Below are 17,926 nucleotides of genomic sequence, written 5' to 3'. Positions count from 1 at the left end.
ACAGAGAAACCCCATCTTTTAAAAAAAAAAATTACGGGTTCATACTTTTTACGTTGACAAGAAGGATTCAAACTCAGGCCCTCATAATTACACAGCAGGCATTTTGCCAACTGAGCCACCTCCCTGTTGTTTATCTACAGAATGACAGTAACTTACTGGCAAGTTTACATTTTATTCTGCAAGTGCAGGCGCTTGCTCATAGCATTGAGTATGAAATGACATTTGCAATTTGCCAGACTAACTTGCATCCTCATGTAGTTTGGGTGTTCAAGGAAACCCAGATTAAAATTCAAATCCCAAGGTACTCAGTATTTAACATCCTAACCTTTTTTTTAAGACTTATTTTTAATCTTCATTACGAGTAATGTGCCCAGGTCTATGTGGGGGTATATGCATGGGAGTGCAGTTACCATCAGAGGCCAAAAGAGGACATCAGGCCCCCTGGTACTGGAATAGCAGGCTATTGTGAACTGTCTTATATGGGTACTAGGATCTGAAGTTGAGTCTTCTGCAAGTACAAGGGCTTTTAACCACTGAGCTCTCTCTACAGCCCTAACATCCTGGTACACAAACCCCAGTAGCCACATAGTCAAACCACCTGTTTTATGCTCACATGGTCTCACTATAAAGGATGTTTTTCTTCATTCTCACTATCAATAATGTTTACTTAGGAATAAAAATGTTAAGTACTGAGGGGAAATTCCCAAATGCAGTGTGCTCTTTTCATAAAACTTAGATAGTATCTGCAGACAATGGCTTCCTTTGGTGTGTTATTTGAAAGCCAGAGAGGCTGTATGACATTCAGGAGAAACAAACTTAGATGAGCCACCCCCAGTTCCTACCAAATACTTGGTCCACAAGTCCCCAAGGGCATCACATCCTGTTAAAATAAATACTTCTAGTCTAGGGCAACTCGTCTTAAAACAGTTCATTACCTCCTAAAACAATAATTTGAGATCTTGTTACAAATACACCTTGGGTTGAAACAGAACCAAGGCAAATGTTCTTTCTAGGAAAAGATGAACAATTTCAAGAGGTGTCACTTCAGATTCGGAGCTCATGATCCTCTTAGTTCTCCTGCCATGTGACTCTGCTTTTGCTACCTCGGAGGTCCAGACCCTTGAAAGTGGTTTTCTCTGCTAAAGAAAAACCCTTCTTCTCAGCGTCTGGCACTCAACCAAGGCATCATCAGATCATCACATCTTACCATTATGAGATAAACTGGGGCAGGGCACCTGTCTTAGTCAGGGTTTCTATTCCTGCACAAACATCATGGCCAACAAGCAAGTTGGGGAAGAAAGGGTTTATTTGGCTTACTTCCACATAGCTGTTGATCACCAGAGGAAGCCGGGACTGGAACTCAAGAAGGTCAGGAAGCAGGAGCTGATGCAGAGGCCATGGAGGGATGTTCTTTATTGGCTTGCTTCTCCTGGCTTGCTCAGCCTGCTCTCTTATAGAGCCCAAGACCTCCAGCCCAGGGATGGCATCACCCACAAAGGGGCCCTACCCCCTTGATCACTAATTGAGAAAATGCCCCACAGCTGGACCTCATGGAGGCACTTCCCCAACTGAAGCTCCCTTCTGTGATAACTCCAGCCTGTGTCAAGTTGACACACAAAACCAGCCAGTACAGCACCATATGATGATCTTAGGGTCCCAGGCAACTCAAAAACTTTTGAAACAAGATTTATTTATGTGGGGCAATAGTCTGTGCAGGCAACCCGGTCCCAGATGAGCAAGAAGTCTGGAACCCCGGGGACCCGGTGGGTGGTAATTTCTGCCTGCATGGCATGGAAGGTGTTCGACCACGCCTCCTGGGCTCCTGGCTCCTGTTTCAGTCACAGCCCCCCAAAACACCCCCCTGACCCTCCCCCCGCAGGAGAAGTGTGTAGTATTGGTCACATATTAGCAGCACCAAGCCTTCTTATATGCAAATAAAGATTCCCCAAGCTCTCAGCCCAAACCAATGAGAAATACCTGCTGTCAAACCCTGAATCACCCCCAAAACCGTATCTAAATCCTATCTAAGGAATTAAAGATACGCGAAAGGTCTACTCTGTGGTCTGAGCCTTTTGCTCTAAGAGCTGTAGCACTTGGGAAGAGGTCTACTCTCCCAAAACGTGGCACTCCTCACTGGCTAGTAGGCCTCTCGTCGGCTCAGCCCGACCCAACTCAGTGCAGGGTGGCACAGAGTAACTGAGTGACCTGGAAGGCACAGCAGAGACGGAGGTGAAGCCCACTGGGGTAGCAAAGGAGGCAGAAGTGACTTCTCCTCCCTGCCCATGCTCACTTGCCTTCGCTGGAACTCTCACACCGGGTCGAGCCAGAGGTCGCCGTGAAAGCCTCAGGTACCCAGACCCACACATTTATGTATTATGTATACAGTATTCTGCCTGCAGGTATGCCTACATGCTAGAAAAGGGCATCAGATCCCAATAAAGATGGTCATATACCACCATGTGGTTGCTAGGGATTGAACTCACGACTTCTGGAAGAGCAGCCAGTGCTCTTAACCTCTGAGCTATCTCTCTAGCCCCAACACAAAGCTTTTTAACTGTGAACTAGACCCAACCTCCATGAATATTGACAGATTTGGTTTTGGTTTTGTTATATTCTGTTTTGTATTTCAAGACATGGTTTCCCTGTGTAGCTCTGGCTATCATAGAACTTTCTCTGTAAACTGGGCTGGCCTTGATCTCATAGAGATCTACCTGCCTCTGCCTCCTGAGTACTGAGATTAAAGGAGTATGCCTTCATCTGCCTGCCAGTGACAGGTATTGACAGTGACAGGTATTGACAGTGACAGACAGGTATTTTCGTAAGTAGCAAAATGGAGAATATGCAGATACAACTCGCCAACTCAATACTTACTTCTTTTTTTTCTTCCTCCCTTTCTTTCTCTCCTTCCTTTCTTCCATTCCACCCTCTTTCTCTCCTTCTCTCCCTTCCTCTCTTCCTTTCCCTCTCCCTATGTGTATGTGTCTGTGTCTGTGACTCTGTGTGTGTGTGTGTGTGTGTGTGTGTGTGTGTGTGTGTATGGTTTGTGAGACACCCCCATATATTCCAGACTGGCCTTGAACTCCCTATGTAGCAGAAGATGCTTTTGAACTCCTGATCCCTCTCCTGCCCCTCTCCGGTGCTGGGATTTTGGAATAAGCCATACGTTGTTTATTCTGAGCCCAGGATACTTGAAGCTCATGATACAGTTGGTAGCATTTCTAGGTACTACCTCTATTGTCATTACTTAACAGCCTTCTTGGAATTAGCTTCTTCTACTTCTTTATTTTAAAGGGAAATTTTCAGTTAGCACAAATGTAAAACTATTGCTCTTTGTAAAAGGTAACAGTTTTAGGGGCTGAAGAGATGGCTCAGCGGTTAAGAGCACTGACTGCTCTTCCGAAGGTCCTGAGTTCAATTTCCAGCAACCATGTGGTGACTCACAGCCACCTGTAATGAGATCTGACACCTTCTTCTAGTGCATCTGAAGACAGCTACAGTGTACTTAGATATAATAATAAATAAATCTTTTTTTAAAAAAAAGATAAGTTTTAAACACAAATATCTTACTAATTATACTTACACTTAAGTATATATACTATTCTAAAGTTGCTAGGATTACAGAAACATTATCTGCTAAGAAATCATTCCTTGGGAACTAGGGAATGTAGCCCAGTTAGTAGAGTGCTTGCCTGGCATTCAAGAAGTCCTGGGTTCAATCCCCAGCAATGCATAAAATTGGGTTTGATGACACAAATCCTATAAGCCCAGTACGTGGAGGTGGAGGTAGAAGCAAGAAGATCAGAAGTTCAAGGCCATCCTTGGCTACTTAGTGAGTTCAAGATCAGCCTGGGCTACAAGAGACCCCCTTCTCAAAACAAAACTGTTCCTAAGTATCAATTTCAATCCGATTGGTGCGATTTAAGCTCACCGTGGAAGCAAGCTTCTGAACGCACATCTATGAGGGAGTTTCTCAGTGGAGGGAATTAAGTGAGAAGACCCTCACCCTAAATATGAGTGGTAGTGATTCATGGGCTGGGACTCTGGACAGAATAAATAGGAGACAGTTGAGCTGTGAAACAGTTTACATCCCTCACAGCTTCCTGACTTTGAATGCAGAATGGCAAGCTGCCCCCCTCCGCCCGTCTCCACATCTTCCCGCCACAATGGACTACACCCTCACTGTGAGCCATAATAAACTCTTCCTCAAGTTTTTCCTGTTAGGATTCTGTCACAGCAATTCATAGGGGAACTTTCATATTCTATATTATAGTGTATTCATGTGCAGTTTCATATTCTATATCCCCTATATCATAGGGGAACTTTCATATTCTATATTATAGTGTATTCATGAGCTCCATATCATCAACATGGACATCAACATGGACATACATACAAAAGCACATACATGTTCTCTCCAGCTTAGCTCGTGAACACTGATAATGGCAGACACTAACTAGACTCATTGTATCCAGCCGTAGCTGGTAAGCAGAGAAGGAGAAAAGGGGAGGGGAGTGGTGACAAGGAGGGAGGCATAGACATTACAAGTCTCAAAAAAACATGGCAGACCACCTGAATGGAAGGCCATGTCTGAGCTCCGGGTGATGGATGGCTTGTGCTCTCCCTATATAATGCTGTAGTTAAGACAGAAGCTGGAGCCTTAGGATAGTGATTCATTGTTTCCTCAGATTTCTGGATCTCCGAATTAGGCATAGTGTAAAGATTCTATTCCTGGCTCTTGCCCGTGTTGACATGCGGGCACAGTCCTGTTACACAATGAGAAATGTTACTAATAGGCTGTCAATAAGAGGAAGTTACTTTCATAGTCACCCAATAATTGTAAAAGCCAACACGAGTGTTTACTCTGTGCCTGAGGGCTTTTGATGCCATTTCTGGTTGTTTTGGCTTTTTACAAAGATTTGCTTTGTGTGCATATATGTGTGTATGAGCATGTGTTTGGTATAAGCACACGTGGGTAGGAGGGAACAAGAAGGATGTCAGGTGTCCTGTTCTCTCACTCTCCACCTTGTTCCATGGAGAAATAGGGTCTCTCAGTCAACCTAAGGCTAGACTGGCAGCCCCAGGAAGTTCCAGTGATGCCCCTGTCTCTGTGCCTCTCCACCAGGGCACAGAGCTAGTTCCTACAAGCTTGTGAATGAGACCAGCTTTTCACCAGGGCTGTGGGGATTCAAACTCAGGTCCTCACACTTGTGCAGCAAGCCCTCTTACCCACTGTACCATCTCCCCAGCCCTTTTGACTCAATGTCTAAATCCTAAAGTGAATATTAAAATGAAATCACTCTACCAAGGCAATCTATGTTTGTGATCTTTGGCCTGAGTTAATAAATAAACTCCCATAAAACACATTTCCTGGGGAAAGAGGAAAATGGCCCCAGGCTGTAGCACAAGGTGCTAAGTGTAACATAAGATATGAGTCAATAATTCAAAAGATTCAAGGCAAACAAATCCATCTAGAGACAAGAGTCAAGGGATCAAATCCGCCAGCTTCTTACACTGGAAGAAACGCATGTAAAAACGACTCCCTTCTGAATCATCCTCTGCCTCCAGTGCTGTCTGTACTGCCAAACCGAAAGTGTACACACATGGGGACGGAAAGCCAGTAGCTCAGAAAGCTCAGCATACTTCTTTTTTTTTTTTCGTTTTTCAAGGCAGGGTTTCTCTGTGTAGCCCTGGCTGTCCTGGAACTCACTCTGTAGACCAGGTTGGCCTGGAACTCAGAAATCTGCCTGCCTCTGCCTCCCAAGTGCTGAGATTAAAGTCGTGCGTCACCACTGCCCAGCAGGATAATTCAAGATAGGCAACACAGAAAGTCGTTTTTTTTTGTTTTTTTTTTTTGTTTTGTTTTTGTTTTTGTGGGCTTTGTGTTTACCCCTATTGTGCTTTTCCTGTGAATCTGCATTCTTGGGGTGCCACAAGCCTAGAATCCTATCACTTGGGAGGCTGAGGCAGGAGGAGGTCAACCTGGGCTGCATTGTAAAACTCTATCGCAAAAACATAAGAAATAGCTGGGCAGTGGTGGCTTTAATCCCAGCACTTGGGAGGCAGAGGCAGGTAGACTTCTGAGTTCGAGGCCAGCCTGGTCTACAGAGTGAGTTCCAGTATAGCCAGGGCTATACAGAGAAACCCTATCTTGGGGGGGAAAAAAAAAAACATAAGAAATAAAAATGACCTACTTTTTCCTATCTGTATGTGCTCAGGGTATGCCTTCTTCCTTGAGCTTTCCCTGACTTTAACTCTTGAAACAGTGGCTTTAAGTGCTGCCTCAAAGCCCTCCATTAAATACCAGTGGCAGTTTCTGTGCAAGTTCCCACACTGAACGGTCAGTCAGCACTTCTCTAGGAAAAGATGCCTGGGTCCCACCCTCAACTATAGTATCCCAGATGATCAGACTGGAACCAAGGAACCTAGCACATGGATTTCTAAAGCCTTTCATTTGAACAAGGGAGAAATCGATACCCAAAGAAAAGATATGAATGATTCATCTCAAGTCCAACTATTTCAGAGCCAAGAGTTGTAGAATTCTGGAATCTTGGTTTTTTTAAAAGAAAAAAAAAACCACAGAAATATTACAAAAGTGCGATTTTGTCTTACTGCCAGGTGTGTGGATGTGCGGCTGCTTGGAACTGTCCAGGTGACTATGATTTTCCTCATGCTACCACAGAAGTATGATTTTGCCAGCTGCAAATAATTTCTGTGATTGTGTGACATTTGGAATTCTGAAGGGGAGGGGGTTCCCCCTGAGAAGTGAGGTTGGTGATTGGTGGTCATTCAGGCAGGTTAGTGCAATTTATTAGTAGCTGTGGTCAATGAAGAAACAAAAGGAAAGAAATCAGATTCAGAAATCACACACACTACTGCTTCTTTCTCTCTTATCCAGAGTTAGGTGAAGGGGGGGGGGTGCGGAGGAAGTGTTAGAAGGTTAGAAGAGGAACCCACAAAGTAGCAAAGACCAGCTACAAAGGCTAAGATTGTTCTACATGGCTTTTTTTCTCCTGGAGCAAAGAGATCCTCCAAAGCAAGCGCTAAATGTTCGCACCTGACTGCACTGATCCTTTTCAAAGTCTGACATCCTCCAACACGTGGGCCCTCTCAGTGTTCTCTTCCTAAGACTGTCCTATGCAATCCTGTAGCAAGTGATGGCACCAATTGTTAGGTCTGTATAAACTCCACCCCCACAGATACCTGGCAGCTGCCAGGTATACTCCGCCCCATGGTTACCTGGCAACGGCCAGGTAGGCCTGGCCCTATAAAAGGGGCTGCTTGCCCCCTCCCCTCTCTCTCACTCCTGCTTCTCTCTCTTGTCCCTTTGTTCCCCCTCTCTCCCCTTTTCCTCCCCCCCACTCCTTCCCCTAGTGGTCATGGCCATCCCCTACTTCTCTACTCTCTCCTCTCTGCCTTTCTCTGCCTCTGCTATCTTCTTAACTCCCCTCCCCATGCCCCAAATAAACTCTTTTCTGTACTATACCCATGCTGAGGCACCCCCTTTCCCCACACCTCGCCAGACATATTCTTATAGCTTTTTCTCTTTCTATGATCACACCACCAATCGTGATCTTTCCCTCCCTGGCGTCCACAGACATCAAAACCACAGTAACCAGCACCCAGGAACTAGTCTTCAGAGCTTTCCAGAACAGAAATGATAAAATTCCAATCCACAATCTGCTATACAAGGGCAGGCACTGAAGAGCTGAGCTCAAGCATGCAGATTTCCATATGGTATCTAGTTTAAGTTCAGGTTTGAGTTTTCTCATGTGTACAAGAAGGGAAATGGCTGTAGTATCAGGGGTTTATTGGGGTGGGGGCAGGTATGTGGTGGAGGTGGTTGTCTTGGTTTTCAGTTTTTCAAGACAGGGTTTTTCTTGTGTAGCCCTGGTTGTCCTGGAACTCTCTATGTAGACCAGGTTGTCCTGGGATTCAGAGATCTGCCTGCCTCTGCCTCCCAAATGCTAGGATTAAAGATGTGCACCACTACCACCAGGCTGTACCCTATGAACAAACAAACAAACAAAACAAAACAACTAGGAACTGGCTATGGCAGGCTGGACCCTATACATGAATAAACAAACAAACAAACAAAGCAACTAGGAACTGCCCAGAAAGTCACCGAGTCCACATCTTCCCACATTTCTTTTTCTTTCTTTCTTTCTTTTTGAATTTTCTTTTTTCAAGACAGGGTTTCTCTATGTAGCCCTGGCTGTCCAGGAACTCTCTCTGTAGACCAGGCTGCCCTCAATCTGCCTGCCTCTGCCTCCCAAGTACTGGGATTAAAGGAGTGTGTCACTTCCAACCATTGTATTAGTGTCTTAGCACAACCATGAGAAACACATGAGTTGGTGTAGAAAGCACTTTGTCCATTACTTGAAACAGGATGTGCTGACTTTTAAATGGAATTGCTACGATTGTGGATTATGATGACTGTGCTTTATTTTAATCTATGTTGTCAACTGAACACAATCTAAAGTTGCCTGGGTACAGAGATCCTCAGTGAAAGAATTGCCTTGATCTGACTGGACAGTGAACCCATCTGTGGGACACAGTCATAACTGACGATTGATTAGGGAGGACCCAGTCCACAGTGGGCGGCACCATCCCTAGGCAGGCCAGCCCTGGAATGTATAAAAAAGGCTAACTCAGCATGACCCTAGGAGGAAGCCAGAGAGGAAGCCAATGAGCAGTGATCCTTCAGAGTTCTTGCCTCCTTGGCTTCCCTCAGTGATGGACTATATAATCTATAAGATGAAATAAACCCTTTCCTCTCTTCAATTGTTTTGTTCCAAGTGTTTTACCACAGCAATTGAAAAGCAGGCAAGGACGATGATGATAGTGATGATGGAGACAGCTCAACACAGAGCTCCTGAGAAAACTCAAGAAACATCTTCCTCATGCACTCCTGTAGCTAAATGCCACCAATGTATACTCTGACTCAATTGACTACAACATAATTTTGAGCAACATCAGGCCAGCAGGATGGGCAATCAGCTAGGCATTAGAAAAGGGAAGTGTTTCAGTCTCTCGCATGGCTGCTGGATCCCTGCAGGTGCTGACAGACTCAGCCCAGGTGCTACCTATGCTTTATCCAGTGGAACCCTCCCCATACTTTAACATGCTATGGACTGTAAATATCATCCCCATTTTGCAGTCAGAGAAATCAAGGTGGAATCAGGTCGACTAACTTACCTAAGATCATAAGACTTATGTGGAATACCGAATTCCCATCTGGATCTGGCTGATAGACTAACTAAAAATGATAACAAACTCCATTCCCCTCTTTGGAGTTCTTCAAAATCCCATGCCTAGCCAGGCTTGATGGTACATGCCTCTTGTCAAGCACTTAAGGTATAGGGACAGGAGGATAAGATGTTCAAGGTTGTCCTTGGCTAGGCAATGAGTCAGGTCAGCCTGGGCTACACGATAACCTGTCTTAGCTGAGCAAAAGCCATCAATCAGGCTATTAAGATGGCTCCAGGAGTAAATAAAGGTACTCACCAGGTAGGCATAGTGTCCTGAGTTCAACCTCTGGAATCCATGAAAAGATGGAAGGAGAGAACTGACTCCACAAAGTTGTCCTCTGTCTAAGCAAAGTGCCACATGGCTTTAATCCCAGGAACCCGGAGGCAAAGGCAGGTGGAGTTTTGTGAGTTCAAGGCCCAAGGACTACACAGTGAGACCCTGTCTCAAAAACAAAACCAAACAACACTATACTACACACATAATAGCAGTACACTAAAGTACATAATTTAAAAACCTTCAACCCTTTGCCATAACCTATATAATTCTAAAACAAACAAACAAAAAAAGTTGAAGAATGTCAGCCGCCTTTCCCATCCAGCGGAAATAAGGAGGCAGCAACGAGCTCTTCTCCATGCAGTTTAATCATGAATCTTGTAATCTTGCTTCTTACACCTTAGTTATTTCTATCTTACTTCTTCTATTTTACTGCTTACATCTCTACATCTTACTACTTACATCTTACTACTTCTATTTTATTACTTATATCTTACTTCTATTCTATTTCTATCCTTACATCTTACTTCTATCTTTACATCTTACTACATACATCTTACTTCTATTCCTACATACTTACTCCTATATCTCTACACACTTACTCCTATCTACCACATCTTACTTTCTATTTCCACATCTTACTTACTCCTATTTCCTACTTACTCCTATCCCCTACATACATCTTACTTACTCCTATTCCCTACATCTTACTTACTCCTATTCTTACATACATCTTACTTCTGTTCCTACATACTTACTCCTATCTATCATATCCAGCCCCCAGCCCTTGTGGGTTAAATACTTTCCCTGGTCCCAGTCAGCATCGGCTATGTGGCAAAGCATAATAGGCTACTAGAAAATCATGCCAGCTTGCATCATAATCTGGAGGCATGCAGCTTTTCCAACTAAGGGCTTGTTTATCTCAATGCTCTCTGCTCTGGCCGGAGACCAGGTGTTCAAAATATATAGGGTGGCAGCTGCAGCTCCCCACAGAAGAATACGTTGCTTCCAGGGGGAGACATAACATCTACCCCTTCTCCTAAGATCCCAACAACAAACCAAGGCACGACTCTGTCAAAGTTCATGATGGGGAGCCCATGAGTTTATGGGGCTTCATTATGGAGCACTGAGTTACAGGGGTGAGGTTGCTCCCCTTACAGGGGTGTGAGTGCTCCCCTCTATATCAGGCTACCCTTGGAAAGCCTTTCACCAACAGAGATGAGGCCTCCTAGCAGTAGCAATTAAAGCCGATCACCTAAGACAGGTAGTAGCAAGCACCCGGGTATTCAAGTGAGGGTCTCATGACTGACCCTCCTTGACCCTCCTTAACCTTCCACAAAGGAGTGTCTGGTGGTTTGAATAAAAATGGATCCCATAGGCCCATAGGGAGTGGCACTATTTGGGGGCATGGCTTCGTTGGAGTAGGTGTGCCCTTGTGGGAGGAAGTATGTCACTGGGGGCGGGCTTTGAGGTTTCAGAACCTGAAGCCAGGCCCGGTGGCTCATGTGCTCTTCCTGCTGCTGGCTGATCCAGATGTAGAACTCTCAACCACTTCTCCAGTACTATATCTGCATGCGAGCCACCATGCTTCCTGGGATGACAATAATGGACTAAACCTCTGAACTGTAAGCCAGCACCAGGTCTTTCTTTGTAAGAGTTATTGTGGTCATGGCGCCTGTCTATTCACAGCAATAAAACCCTAACTAAGACCAAGTGAAAACAGTCAACAAGCCCGGCTGGGTTGAGGCTTTTGCCACAGGCCACAGCTGAACTCCCTAAGAAGGTTGCTTGGCTGGGATGAGTCTCAGAACAGAGTGAATGGCCTTTACAAATGGCTACAACTTTAACAAACAAGAAAAGGCACTCTCATCCCACAGCCACTTCCCTGAGCTCAGCTTAGAAAGAAACAAAAACACAATAGCATTCTTTGTAGTAAATAGTTGCTGTGTGTGTGTTTTGAAAACATTTTGTGGGTGTGTCTAGCCTAGTCCTCCTTGCAGAGCAGCTCTCCCAGCATTCCTAGCAGCAGGTTTTACAAAGAATACAGGCTGTATCTACAAAGAATGTGTGGAAGATCCAACCCTGGGGCTACCTATTTTAAATACTTCACAATCCAGTTCTGCACTGAAGTTGGGAGTGGATGTATGGAAAGCCCAAGAAATTTGCACTTGGCAGAAGTCATACTGAGCTGCTTGCTGTAGGCTTAAACCTAGCCAGTGCCCAAAGAAGGAACTGTGAGGGTCTCCTTGCCTGCTGGAATTTTTTTTTTTCACTCTTTCTACCCACTGTGAAAATAAATATTGTCTTTTTCCACTCAGCTCCCCAAGTGGTGTAGATAAACCCAGGAAGAAGCAGTGGAGAGACACATTTGAAAAAAAGCTGATGGGGATTCAGGAAACACTAGTCCCAAAACAGGGTGTGGAGTCAGTAAGATTAAACCACTGTTTAATCTTACTGACAGGGGTACAGGGGTCTGGAGAGATGGCTCAGCGGTTAAGAACACTGACTGTGTTCTTCCAGAGGTCCTGAGTTCAATTCCCAGCAACCACATGGTGGCTCACAACCATCTGTAATGGGATCCGTTGCCCTTTTCTGGTGTGTGTCTGAAGATAGCTACAGTACACTCATAAAAATAAAAATAAATAAATCTTAAAACAAACAAACAAAAAAACCCAGCAGTACAGGCATTTGCTGTCAAGACTAATGGTTTGAGCTGGTCCCCAGACCGATACCCAAGCTGAAGAGAACTGGCTCCCCAAAAAAAGGTGTATTCTCACTGTTAATCCCAAAGTTTCAAGGAGAAAGACCACCAATCAAAATCAACAAGGCCAAATTAATTAAAGCAAGCTTTTTTTATTTGTGTACATGAGCTGCTTCCCCTAAGGTAGGAGGATTCAAGAGGTCAACCTTGGATGTGAGGAAAACAAGGTTTTTAGAGCTCAGAGGTGAGGGGGTTTCCAAATGAGCAAAATAGGCTGGGTTATAGGAGCAGAACACAAAGCTAAGAAGTTAGTCATAGCTACCTCCTCAAACAGAGACAGGATGATTGTAACAAAGTAGCTATAACAACATTTTGAAATAAAGAGGGTTGTAAGATGGCTTTGAAACAAGTACTTGGTTGCCTTTCCAGGAACAGGCAGCAAGCAACTATTTGTAGTTAAGGTTACAGGTGGGGCATAGCCCAGCCTTTGAGAGACTTAATCATAAGTAGGAATGAGCCTAGTTTGTCTTTACTATAAGATGGCTTTCAAGCCTAAGATGGAGCCAGGCTGGTTCGTCATCCTGCCTCTTGCCCCTAGTCTACATGCCTCTGTCAAATCTTTGATAGGGGGCTGGTGAGATGGCTCAGCAGGTAAGAGCACCAACTGCTCTTCTGAATGTCCTAAGTTCAAATCCCAGCAACCACATGGTGGCTCACAACCACCCATAATGAGATCTGATGCCCTCTTCTGGTGTGTCTGAAGACAGCTATAGTGTACTTATTTATAATAATAAATAAATCTTTGGGGGTTGACCAGAGCAAGCAGAGGTCCTAAAGTCAGTTCCCAACAACCAGAAGGCGGCTCACAACCATCTGTACAGCTACAGTGTGTATTCATATGCATAAAATAAACAAATAAATCTTTAAAAAAAGAAAGGCAGAAAATTAAAAAAAAAATCTTTGATAGGGTCTTAGCATTCTTTATCCTTGAGGAGAGGAGGCAGTTAAAATTTGTAGTGCATCAAAAGATGCATGGTCGCTTTTTAAGTTATGTTTGATTAGAACAAATGTTTAAGGCCTAGAGTCTTGATATGCCAATAGGTACTATAGGTGGCCATTTGTCCCCTTGGCAGGGAGTTTTCCTTGGACCTAATATTCCAGCCCCTTGTTGAGGACAAGAGGCAACATAATAATCTCTTCTGTGACTACTTCCTGCTGAAATTAGGATACTGTTCTCAGGGCCAAGGAAAGCTGGACTATTAGCCAAAGGCTGGGAGGGTATTAGGGCAATGGGTAGCAGCTGATTGATGGATAGTGTTTACCAGCTGAGTGGAACTCTGCCAAGACAGATATAGACTAGAGACCGAAGTTAAAGTTAAAGGACTTAAAAGAAACTTATATTTATTTGGGGCCTCCCCTTGGGAATAGCCCATAGGCAGGGAAGCATAAGCTGTTGATTGACAGGAGAAACTATCTGGAGTCCATTATGTAACCCTCCTGACTGAGGGCTGGTTCTTCAGACCCTGCCTGCTTCTCTTAACCACACCTCTCTGCCCACCTCTGGCTATTTGCCACGCCTCTGGAAGTCCCGCCTGCTATAGAGACTAAGAAAATGCTGATTGGGTCTTTATTACTGACGTACTTGGGGGAGGGGTTTTGCCTCACTTATTCTACCTGTTGGTGGGAACAAAGGAATGGCATAAAAGTGAAGATGACGGAATGACTGCAGCTCATGTTGTCTAATTTTTTATCCTCCCACATGGGTAAGGTATAGTATGGCTAGCCTGACTCCTCCTATCTCTTTTTATCTCCTCCTATTTCTTTCTAACTCCATATTCCAGGTACCCTGCCCCTTTTAACGTTGCTGCTGGACAGCAACACATTAGACCTGGGAGAGGTGGATCTAAGACATGACTTTTCAACCTTACACGACTGTTGTTTGTAATCTGCGTTGAAATCCACATTGTAGAAAAAGCAGCCGCAGGAGTCTGTGGAACAGCTGGAGTAGATTCATGCCTTTGAGTTGTGGCAAAAGGGGCCTTGAGTTAAAAAGCACAAATATTATTTTCTGTCCAGAGGGCTGATAATATAAGAGAGATGCTAACTCTACATTTAGAAGACAGCCAGAAGAAATCCAAAATCTTGAGCTTGTAACTAGCAATAGTAGTTGGTGCTTTACCAGCTTATTAGAATTCCATTGATTGGCTGGGCAGTGGTGGCACACGCCTTTAATCCCAGCACTTGGGAGGCAGAGGCAGGCGGATTTCTGAGTTTGAGGCCAGCCTGGTCTACAGAGTGAGTTCCAGGACAGCCAGGGCTATACAGAGAAACCCTGTCTTGGAAAACCAGGGAAAAAAAAAGAGAGAGAGAGAGAATTCCTTTGATTAGTGTTAAATTTTTGAATTTTTGAAGTCTTAGAATAATAGCATAGAGTAACTTGTATTTATATGCCTGAAATCATTTTCTTACATTCTCATAGTTTATTTAGATTTTATATCCTTAGATGTCTATAATCTAAATTATTTCTAGACTATTATAAGTTATATAATAAATCTTAAACTTTTTAATCCAATTATTTATCACTAGGCTGAAGGGGTAACTTAAGGGTTCTTAAGAGAATTCTCTTAAGAGAATCAGTCATGTTCGATGGTGTTTTGCTAGGGCAAACACATGAAAGTGTATTTTCCTGAAGCAGACACAGATGTAAGACTAAGGCAAACTCGTGAAGAAATGTTTCACCGAAGGAGACACAGAAGAAAGGATGTTCTGCTAAAGCAAACACGTGAAAGGACGCGTGATGACAGAGTCTTTGCTAATGACACACATATATTGATCCACCTTACACTGAGTAGTTGAGCTACATTTGTCGGGACTCCAAAAAGAGAAACACACCAAAAAAACTTCTGGTGGTGTACTACAGTTTCTTGGGGCTTCCTCAGACTCAGGCTGATTGGCAGAGTGAAGTCAGCTGAGACAGACGCACGTGCCGAGCAAGACACCTGGTGAGACAAGACCCATAGAGGACATATGATGATTGGAGGGTATAAATAGAACTCGACGGACAGTGATGGAGACTGAGCTGGGCTTGCTTATAAAGCTAGCTGCGCAATGCTTATTGGTCTTGCGTCTTTCTCTAATCTTCGATTTGCTGAGAGAGGCACAGCTTAGAACTTCTGGCATTTCTCCTGGTCCTTCCTGCTGCTGACTTGTGGCAGAGAGAGGCTTGGCTGTCTCTGCTGAGTGGTACCATGGCAGCTAATTTGTGGTTGCCATCCTTATCGAATGGGACTGCTGGTGTAGCCCTGAGGTGTTTGCAGGTGGATCGAGCTGCCATTGTCAACCTGTGAACTGAACTGCCTATTTCCAGACAACACAGATGAGAGTTACTCCAAAGAACCTTTCTAAACGGCTCCACTTCCCCCGTATCCTTTCTTTTCCACTATCTCTGGTGGGTAGTGGGATACAGGGGAGGTTAAAGCATTTAAGAACCATCACTAAAAGTAAGCCTTAAAGCTGGGCAGTGGTGGCACACGCCTTTAATCCCAGCACTTGGGAGGCAGAGGCAGGTGGATTTCTGAGTTCGAGGCCAGCCTGGTCTACAGAGTGAGTTCTAGGACAGCCAGGGCTATAGAGAGAAACCTTGTCTCGAAAAATCGAAAAGAAAAAAAAAAGTAAGCCTTAAAACAATTAAAGTTACAGTATACCTATATAAATGGTTGATTACTGAGAGCACTCTTTGCAAAGGAAGTGCCTTTAAACAGTAAAAGCCACATCTAGAACTTGTGTATCCTTCAATATGAAGCTTGTTAGTAGGCAAACCTGTCTGTTGGTTTGCCTTTTGAATCAGGTAACCTAATAGCTCTAAAAAAGTAAGTCATGGTTTTTATATATGAAATGCATTGACCAGGTAGCTGCTGCTAAATCGATAAAGCTACCAGAGATCTGAGAAGGATAAATTATAGAAACCAAATAATGCATCAGGTAAAATGACAGAGACTAACCACTACCTGGACGGTTGCCCTGGGCTCCCATGGTCTCGATGGTTTCACTGGGGGTAGTGGTCGGTCTTCATACAGAACAGAATTGAAGTTTTAGCTGTTATAGAGTGTAGCATCAGCCTTCGGCTGCCAGACCCAGGTTTAAGAGGTTTTCCTGTAGAGAAAGAACTTAGGAAGATTGACCCCGCTTTGACTTAGACAGAATAGGGCAGTCAGCCCAATGGTGTCCATAGTTTGGGCAGAACCTTGACAGCAGGCGAGGCATAAACAGTTTCACCAAGTGGTCAGTATTACCACACACAGGTAGAGTTAGCCGTGCTCCAAAAGAGGTTTAAAAAAAAATTAAAAACATGGTGCGCCCCCAAACACTGAATATTTTAGTAGATCAAATTTGAGAAATGGACTCTCTGCATTCCTCTTGAACCAAGTCTTGAGACTGCTCTGAGAGGAGTCCTCTCTGTGACTCAGGAAGGGAACATCCTTGTCCCCAAGAGGGACATGGAGGATGGGTTAAACTGGCCTGCTGCCTCCCCACACGCCAGCTTTGCTTCTCCAGCCCTCAGGTTCCCGGTCCCCACTCCCACCTCGTCCTGTGGGGTGTGGAAGACTTTGCACTCCCACTAACCTATTACACACACACACACACACACACACATGCACACACACGCACACACCTGTTTCTTGGGGTCTTTGTTAGATCTCTCATCCCGTGTGTATAGCAAGGAGCTCCAGCTGGACACTAGAAGGATTTCTGGTGTTTAGGTAAAGGCCAGCATTCCTCAATCCTTTCCTTGCCTCTGGCAGAAAGGAAATGACTCTCCACTGATAAGTACACCTGTGTCACTTATCAGTGCATCAAAGCCCATTCTGCCTCCAGGCTCCCTCGGTCCCTACTCACAAGTATTTGTTAGATACCTCAAAGCTCCCTAATGCCTTACTGTCTCTCCTCACCTCCCCCAGCTTCCCTTCTCTCAGATACCCATTCACTTTCGGGTGTAATGCTGAGGTTACTCCCAACCTCCCTCTCCGTGCTCTATCTATTCGTTACCCTCTGCTCTCTAGTCCTGGCCATATCCAAACTTTCTCTTTCTCTCTTCTCTGGACTCTTCCAGATGCCTTAGGATAATTTCTCTCCCTTATTCACAACCAAAATAGTTCTCTTAATGGAGTGGCCACATGAGCAGTTTCTTTACTGTACCCCACACCACCTTTGCATACAGTCTTTATTCTTTATAAGGTTCTATTGTCCTATAAAACATTTAAATTTTTGGCATGATTTTTTTTCTTGTTAATCTGTCTTTTATTACAGAAATCCAGACAAGAACCCAAAAGGGTTCAAAGTAGGTTGGGTGAGGGAGAGTCCCTTGCTTTACAAAATCAACTTTTTCAGCCCTGTTCTGGGTCTAAGTTGCTCTACATCAGTGCAGATGAAATGCCTTGTTGGAGGACAGTTAGGGCAAGAACATTTGAAAGCCTGGTTGCCTGCAACAAATCAACTGATTTACAAGCAATTTACTTCATTAGGATCAAGAAAGGAAAGTAAGCCTGGCCTGGCAGCTCATACTTAACAATCTCAGCACTTGGAAGCTGAAGCTGGAAGATTGCTGTGAGTTTCAAGAGTTTCAGGCTAGCATGGGCAACCCTGTCTCAAAAGAAGAAGGAGAAGGAGGAGAAGGAGAAGAGGAGGAGGAGGAGGAGGAGGAGG

At 44.4% G+C, this 17,926-nt stretch overlaps 1 long non-coding RNA gene across 1 annotated transcript in view; it reads right to left on the bottom strand.

Annotated features, from left to right (window-relative positions):
* Positions 1–14,680: 14,680 nt before the first annotated feature.
* The window catches only part of LOC116078616, a 23,216-nt gene continuing 19,970 nt past the window's right edge, over positions 14,681–17,926 (bottom strand). Inside the window, exons 4-5 of the long non-coding RNA XR_004113610.1 lie at positions 16,231–16,375; positions 14,681–15,222 (exon numbers count right to left, since the gene is read on the bottom strand). This is a non-coding gene — a long non-coding RNA (uncharacterized LOC116078616). The remainder of the gene's footprint in view (positions 15,223–16,230; positions 16,376–17,926) is intronic.

This window comes from Mastomys coucha, unplaced genomic scaffold (genome assembly GCF_008632895.1).
Source record: "Mastomys coucha isolate ucsf_1 unplaced genomic scaffold, UCSF_Mcou_1 pScaffold5, whole genome shotgun sequence".
NCBI classification, from domain to species: Eukaryota; Metazoa; Chordata; class Mammalia; order Rodentia; family Muridae; genus Mastomys; species Mastomys coucha.
This window is presented reverse-complemented; position numbering and strand designations above follow the sequence as displayed.